Here is an 8,004-nt window from a genome sequence, read left to right on the forward strand (position 1 = left end):
AAAAAAAAAAAAAAAAAAAAAAAAAATCCTAATAGCAAAAAAATAGAAACAATCCAAATGTATATCAACTAATGGATAGATAAATAAAATATGTTATGTCCATGCAATGGAATACTCTGACAAAAGAATGATACACAAAATATACAACCTTTGAAAACATGCTAAGTGAAAGAAATTCATCATAAAACCATAAATATGCATTCCATTTATATTAAATATCCACAACAGGCAAACTGATATTAGTAATTAGGTTGTACATGAGTAGGTGGTTTAAATTAGATTAGGGCTAGCAGGAAGAAGAAAGGTAAAAGGAGAACAGAGACTGCTCACAGGTATGGAGCTTCTTTTAGAAGGAGAGGAAAATATTCTAAAATTAGACTGTAGCAATGATTGCACAACCCTGTGAATATACTAACAAACAGTGAAGTCTACACTTCAAATAGGTAAAATACACAGCATATGATTATATCTCAACAAAGCTTTTGGGGGAAAAAAGTTCAGAACCATCACACAAATGTTCTTACTTGGTCAAATTCCCACTTCTCTCATTAGTACAAAATCCATTCCCAAATTCCAGTGCTGGAATAGAAAGGGGAGAGTAAAGTAAGGACTTCACCAGAAAGCAGCTCTACGAAAAGCAATTAACTTCAATAACTTTGAACCACACAGAAGTTTGTTTTCTTGTGGTCTCTACTATTTCCAAACATGCTGTATATTCACTAAATATGCTAAATATAGATATATGTACAGTCCATTAAAAAAGGCTTATATACCTAAAAACATTCTAAAGGAGCCTACTCTACTATTACCTATGAATCAGCTACTTAGGCTCTACCAGTGGTAGCAAACATGGCACACATGCTGCACCCTGCATAAACCAGCTGTTTGTTATCATTGAAAACTCTAAAAGATTCACCATCACTAGGCTATATCCTCACCTCCTAAATCAAGATTAGGGCCAGGAAGAAACAAACAGAAAATGATGAAAAAAAAAAAAATCATGCTAACAATCCACTTCAGCTTTTTAAGACTAAGTAGGAAGTGTAACACTGAACTAACCTGCCTCTTTTGCCTCCAGTTTAGAATCAGTGTCAATAAAATAGGTGATAAATTTGAGGGAGGGGAATGCCCTGGCCAAATATCACAAAACTACAACTTCTTCCAAACCCCAAACCTTACTTCCTGAAATTTATGTAAACAGATCACAAGCCACCCTCTTCAAACCAAATTCTAACTCAGTAAATAACATAGGATTCTATTTCTGGGCCTGTCAGTAACTAACTAGATAATCCTGAAGCTTTGGTCTCTCTACTTTGCTCATAACTTACCCACAACATCCAGATCTAAAATCAATAAAGAATAAAGAATTTTTCCACTGTATAGATTTATTTCTATGGAAAAATCTAATGGAAGTATATGAAGTTAAATCACAGTGTCTGTTTAAATCACCTGTACTGACCATACGTGAAATATTGCAAATCCAAAGATTATCCAGTACAAGAACGTTGAGCTCTATTTTAAACAACTTCTAAAGGTATTCACTGAACAAATAAAGAAGAGAATAATGTTTCAGAAGACTGAAAGGTTTTGAGGCTTTAAAGCTGAGCTCAGTTATATTTAGAAAACCAAGATGTCACTTCTCTGGATCCTGTATCTTTAACTTAAGATCTGATTCATGTGCTTTCTTTCCCTGGTGCAATTCAAAGCAAGAGATCTACCATACTCCAGAAAAGTAAATCAAACCTATCAGAATTTACTGGTTGTCAGAGGAATTAAATGCTATACTGCAACTGAAGATAGGAAGCTACAGTCTCTGCTACTAGAATTTTGTGAAAAATAAAAACTACCTGTCCTGTTCCCCAAAACCTCTACTGACTTCATACGAATCATTTCTATTCCATTCCTAGAAATTCTAATTTAGAAGTCTAGAATGAAACTCAGGAAATGTATTAATTAAAAGTTATCTCAGTTTATTCTGATGTACCAGTTAATTCAGGAAATACTGATTTAGGACAAGGACAGCAGAAATGTTCCATTATCATTTGTCAATCATGCTCAATTAATAGTGGCTGCCTGAAATGCCTGAGAAGGTCATGTCTAAACACAACCAGAAATTAGGAGATTGCCAGAGCCATGGTGATGGAGAAGTGATAACATGCAAATCATGTGCTCTATGCATATCTGTCATCCCTGATTCAGACTGTAAAATGAGATCTGGATTATTTCTTTTTAACTGGCAGAAGCTCCAGATGACTCAGGGAAGGTTATAAGAATAGGACTGTTACATGAACCAGGTCTCTTCAAAGTTCCCAATACTGTACAGAAGATATGACATGATGTTTATAATCTTGATGGAGAATTAAAATATATAACATAAACTTTGTTTTAGGTCCCCAAGGAACCAGGATAAGCACTCACACGTCAAAAACAAATTTGGACTGACTCAATAATCAACCACGGGTTTCTGATCAGTACTTGATTAAAGTGATACATTAAGAAAATTCCACTGGTAGCATTTTCCAAGGGAAAAAAATGGGAGGCTATTATAAACAAGGCCTGACCCACAGAGTATTATTTCAGTATGCATCTATCTCCACCATTATAATGCTCACTTCTAATGGGCCAATATAGGTCAAATTAACCTTTATATCTACCACAATGTCTAGCACATGTTTTGGACATAATATTCCAAAATGCTTGCTGAACTGATGTAAAAGAAGAAAAATGTAATGCATTTTTCTAAAAGAATAGTAACAGGATTTGGTATGGATAAAAACGTAAAGAACCAAAGGAACCAAAAAGTGAGGAGGAGCTGAGGTTAGGATAAAAGAGATCTGAGAAACAACCAACACAATGTATGGACTTTGTCTAGCTCTTGAGTCAATTAAAAACTAACTGTCGGGCTGAGGATTTAGCTCAGTGGTTCCACAGCCTGCCTCACAAGCGCAAGGTCCCAAGTTCTATCCCCCATACAAAAAAACAAAACACTAATTGTAAAAAGGCATTCTTAAACAATGAGGAATTTGATTTATGAGCTGGATATTAGATGACATCATAAACTGCTGATTTTGTTAGATACAATGATGGCATATATAAGTGCAAGAAAATATCTCTTTTAGAGATATGTACTAATACAGGGGTAAAAATAGTGTTTACAATTTTCTTTCAAAAATTTCAGCTAAAAAGAAAAAACTGAGGCATATGTGAAAAATATCTTAATTGTTGAATCTCGGTGATTTTTAAAAGATGATTCATCATTATTTTATACGCATTAGAGTATACTCAAAAAAGCAGTTGTACCAAAATGTTATGAGTGTTACTTGCTCAACTCTGGCATTGTACAATTAATTTCTTTTCTTTCTCAGATTTCAGGAAGTTAAGAATGACCAGTGCTTCTGAGAAAACAGCCTACACTCATTTGGTATTCATTTGTTAGCTATACTAATAGGAATCTCTTTAAATCTATTCAAAGAACCTCTTGTAAATTAATATGAAAACTGAACATAAGCCAAAGTAGTGACTCAGCTGCTACTGCTAAAAAGAAGCAAAATATAATCTTAGGGCTTATTATAAGAATAGTATACAGATCAAGGAGGGTAACAGTCCAATGCACTCTGCACTGGTTAGTTCATACTAGATTATTGTATTCTGTTTTGAGCAGGACATGATAAGAACACATAATCTAGCATACTGACAGGGAGGGATACAGACTAGTGAAGTGTCTAGAAATCAAATAGCTAGTGTAGAATGACTAAAGAAAGTGGGCAGCGTGTTTATCTTGAAGTAAAAACACTGATCACTAGGCTTCTGTCTCATCTCTCCATTTGTCCCAGAAAAAAAAAAATTTTGAGGGGGTACCAGAGATTGAACTCAGGTCCTTGTGCTTGTGAGGCAGGCAGTGGAACCACTGAGCTAATTCTCTGGCCCAATATTTTTCAGACCATTTCAAGAACTGTTAGTGAGCATTCAAAAAAAATGAGATAATCACTTTTTCTATCAAAGTGTTCAATATCTGAAACTGCTTCGTGGATGTCTAAGGATGTTCAATATTTCTAAATTGTGAAAATTCATTCAACAAATATTTATTGGTCCTCAATTATTTGACAAACACTCCTCTAGGTGCTGAAGATACAATAATGAACATTTTAAATTGCCTAAGTATAGTTTGGCAAACAACCAACCTGATTTAACCTGCATCCTTTCTAAATTTTTTACTATGCCCTCAAATTAGAACACTCAATCTTTAATGCAACCATTAATCTCTTCCATAAAGCTTTCTTGATCATTATCAAGCAAAAGCACTCTTCTCAGCAAATCCATGGCTCTTTAACTGTACCCATTCCTTGTGAACAAAGTATATCTCTTAACTACTTCTGGATCTCTCAAAATGTCCAGAGCAGTATCCTGAATGCACAGGTACTCAAAAAAAAAAAAAAAATGCTGAAAGAATATTCACCTTTAAATATTTAAGGTGTTATCTTGTGAAAAGCAGATGAGAGCTCTACTGCTCCACAGGGAAGAACAAGGGGAAAAGAAGTTATAAGCAAATTTTACCTCAATTACAGCTAACTGATCACCTTTCCTTATTTCATAAGGAATACTATGTTTCATGCTCAGTGTTAAGTACAACCATGTTGTCACATAACACTCAACCCAGACAATGGTCTCCTAAAAATGTATCGTTCAGGCTGGGGATTTAGTTCAGTGGTGACACCACCTGCCTTGCAGCACAAGATCCCAAGTTCGATCCTCCATACCAAAAAAAAGAATGAATCGCCCAACTGACACCCTGACCATCTTACTTTGTGTAAGTACACCTGGATATTCCTACAATATCAAAACCACCTCACATCTTTCTCAAAATGTGTCCCTATTGTTAAGTAAGCATTGACTATAAAGAAGATAAAAAGGCAAAAAGAAGATTCCACCCCACAAGAGCCAATACATGTTTCTTAATTAGGCCACCAAAGCAAATCTGATACAAATCAGAATGCCAACATCATCTACTTCAGTAAGATGTTCCTTAGATAAGGACATTCTTTAGAGTAATGATCTTCAAAATTCTGCAAAGAACCATGAAACCATCAGCTGCTATGAAAACCACCTACACACACCCCTAACAAGCAAGCTAGTTATTCTGCCTTTCTAGTTAGTAAATAGAAGAAATGACAGGATATCTCTAAATATGTCAAAGATATCTTTGTGATGTCTCTCACTAAAAGCTTCAGTCTCTGCTGACAGCAACCCTGGCTTTCACTTGTGTTCCCAGTATTTAGTACAGTGCTCAGCATAAAACAGAAGGCAAGTAAGCAAGTGAGAGAAACGGATGAATCCAATGTTCCTGAATTAAAAACAGTATCTTAAACTGGGTGTGGTGGTGCATGCCTATTATCCCAGCACTGGAAAGGCTGAGGCAAAAGAATCACAAGTTTGAGGCCAGCTGAGGCTACGCAGTCAGTTCAAAACCAGCCTGAACTACATAGCTAGACTTCATCTCAAGAAAAAAACCAAAACCAAAACAAACAATCTAAGACACTGATTGCTCCTGGGGGACTAAACTTAACTTCTTGAAATGACCAAAATCTACTGCAAGGAAAACTTAAACCACTTACTGCACTTGAACCTTCAGCCAAATAATAATCAAATAAATTATCAAGCCAATTTATTTACATAACCTACTTATAAAGCAAAACACTTTGATGGTACCAAGTTTCCCTTCAAATGTGTTAAAATTCCATTCTTCCAAACTGTCATTTGGAAAAATCATTTTATGTTTTCTTTTAAACTATAAAAAATAAAAATATGCTCACTGTAAAGATAGGTTTGAAGGGGCTGGAGATTTAGCTCAGTGGTGCTGCCACCTACCCCACAAATTCAAGGACCTGAGTTCGATCCCCGGTACCAAAAAAAAAAAAAGATAGGTTTGAAGGTGAAAAAATAAAATTACTCATTGCTATGCTTTTCTTGCAGTCTTATCTTTTCTATTGTAATAACGTCTTTACACACTCAGTCTTCCAACCCACCATGTAAAAGACAACGGCAATAATCCAGGCACCCTCAGCAGAACCATGTTCCAAGTAATTTCTCAATGTTTACATTTTAGACATGTATTTCCACAAAATAAGATCAAATCTGTTTCGCAACCCTGAGTTTCTATTCTAAATCCCTATTTTCACCTTGAAAATTCTAAAGGCACAGAATGGAAACTTAAGCCAAAATGCTTGCAATAGATGAGAAACTGATCTAAATTTAATGAGAGAAAGCTGCCCCACTAGTTCTTATGGCCCCTCAGTCAGACAGCACAAGACTAAAAGAGGAATGTAGGGCCTGAGCCATGTCTGCTCTACTAGTAAGTGAGTGACACTATGTAAATCTTACCTTGTACTTCAGTTTCTCCATTTGTCAATGGGGTATTACTCGCCCTACCTGCATCATAGGGCCACTGTCAGGCTCCAAACTTCAATAAATTCAATGAAATGCTTTTCTAAAAGTATCAACCAAATGTAAGGTAAAAATGTTTCAAAACCACACATGACCTATAATAAACAATATAAAATATGATTTCACAGATTTAGCTCAGTGGTGCCACTGCCTGCCTCACAAGCGCAAGGTCCTGAGTTCTATCCCTGGAACCAAATAAATAAATATAAAATATGATTTCTTCTCATAGACATAGACACCATTTCCAATGGTGATTGCTATCCATACATACATGATGGAACAAAACCTTTCAACTACAACACACTTCACCTGTCTTTTCCATAAGTATGTAACAGATTCAGACATAAACAGCACAAACAAATTCCATTATTCACCTCCTTCCACAACACTGTGTTCCATGTATGTTCAGAAGGGATAACCTACTCTAAACTTCTGCATATTTGACTGCTGTCATAGTAATTTCCATTACAACCAAGCCACAGAAATGTTTAAAGTTAGTTTTAATAATTTAATACCTGTCAGCCAAAATCTAGCATGTCAACAACAACCTATTTCCAACATATACCATCCCAATCCTCTCTAAGCAAAAAAACATTTTTGAAACTGTTACTGAGTTCTAGCAGTCTACTCACTTCATCCATTTACCTCATAAATCTCAGTTATTAGAAAGTTGTCCAGCCAGGGATTTAGCTCAGTGGTTCTGCCACCTGCCTCGCGAGCACAAGGTCCTGAGTTCAGTTCCCAGTATCAAAAAAAAAAAAAAAAAAAAAAAAAAAGAAAGAAAGAAAGAAAGTTGTCCTATTAATGTTATCAAAGTAAGGTCAGGTCTCAAACATGGGAAAAAGCTGATTCCAAGTCACACTGGCACTAAACTCATCCAATCAAGTGATTGATCTGAATTTCTTGGTAACACTATGTCACTGAACAAGACTCTAGGCAGAATTCAGTTATGCTTTAACTTTGTACTCCAAGTCAAAACTTGGGCTGAAAGTCAGCTGACTGGGTTTCCTACAGGGTCATCATGGAATAGCTGGCCAAATTTTCAACAGACTTTATTATCTTCTTTACATATAATTTTGAAAATATTGAAAAATAGACAACATGGGCAGTATTTGGAGTCTTTAAAAATTCTTTAAAATTATGTTCTAACATTAGTTCTTCTAATTACTCTGAAAATCTGAGTTCACTACAAACTACTTCACCCACTGATGATGGGAAATAAGTGAGCACAGTGTTAATGTAGGTCTAATTGCACCAAAATGAAATCACTTTAGATTTATGGTAAAATTCTTCAAGCAACTAAAGTAGCCTAAAAATTATTAGAGCTGGGTACGATGGCACATACCTATAATCCTAGCTATTCAGGAGGCTGAGGCAGGAAGATCAAAAGTTTGAGGCCACTCTTGGTAACTTATCAAGGCCTTGTCTCAAATTAAATAAAAAAGAAAGAGAAAAAGAAGGGGAGGCTGGGATGTAGCTCAGTGGCAGAATACACACCTCACATATACAAGGCTCTGGGTTCAATCCCCAGTATTACCAAAACAAAATTCTTTATAGAAAAAA

General features: G+C 35.6%; 1 protein-coding gene across 5 annotated transcripts in view; it reads right to left on the reverse strand.

Moving 5' to 3' along the window:
* Foxj3 (forkhead box J3) overlaps window positions 1–8,004 on the reverse strand; it is a 111,480-nt gene that overhangs the window by 96,778 nt on the left and 6,698 nt on the right. For 2 of the 5 annotated variants that reach the window (XM_010633956.1, XM_010633963.1), the window contains exon 1: window positions 7,087–7,104. The exons of 2 other annotated variants lie outside the window; for them this stretch is intronic. The gene's annotated coding sequence lies outside the window, so the exon portion shown is untranslated. Of the gene's footprint in view, window positions 1–7,086; window positions 7,106–8,004 lie in introns of those variants that run through there. One more of the 5 variants, XM_010633942.2, reaches the window with a different exon arrangement.

This window comes from Fukomys damarensis, unplaced genomic scaffold (genome assembly GCF_012274545.1).
Source record: "Fukomys damarensis isolate Sample0158 unplaced genomic scaffold, DMR_v1.0_HiC HiC_scaffold_23, whole genome shotgun sequence".
NCBI classification, from domain to species: Eukaryota; Metazoa; Chordata; class Mammalia; order Rodentia; family Bathyergidae; genus Fukomys; species Fukomys damarensis.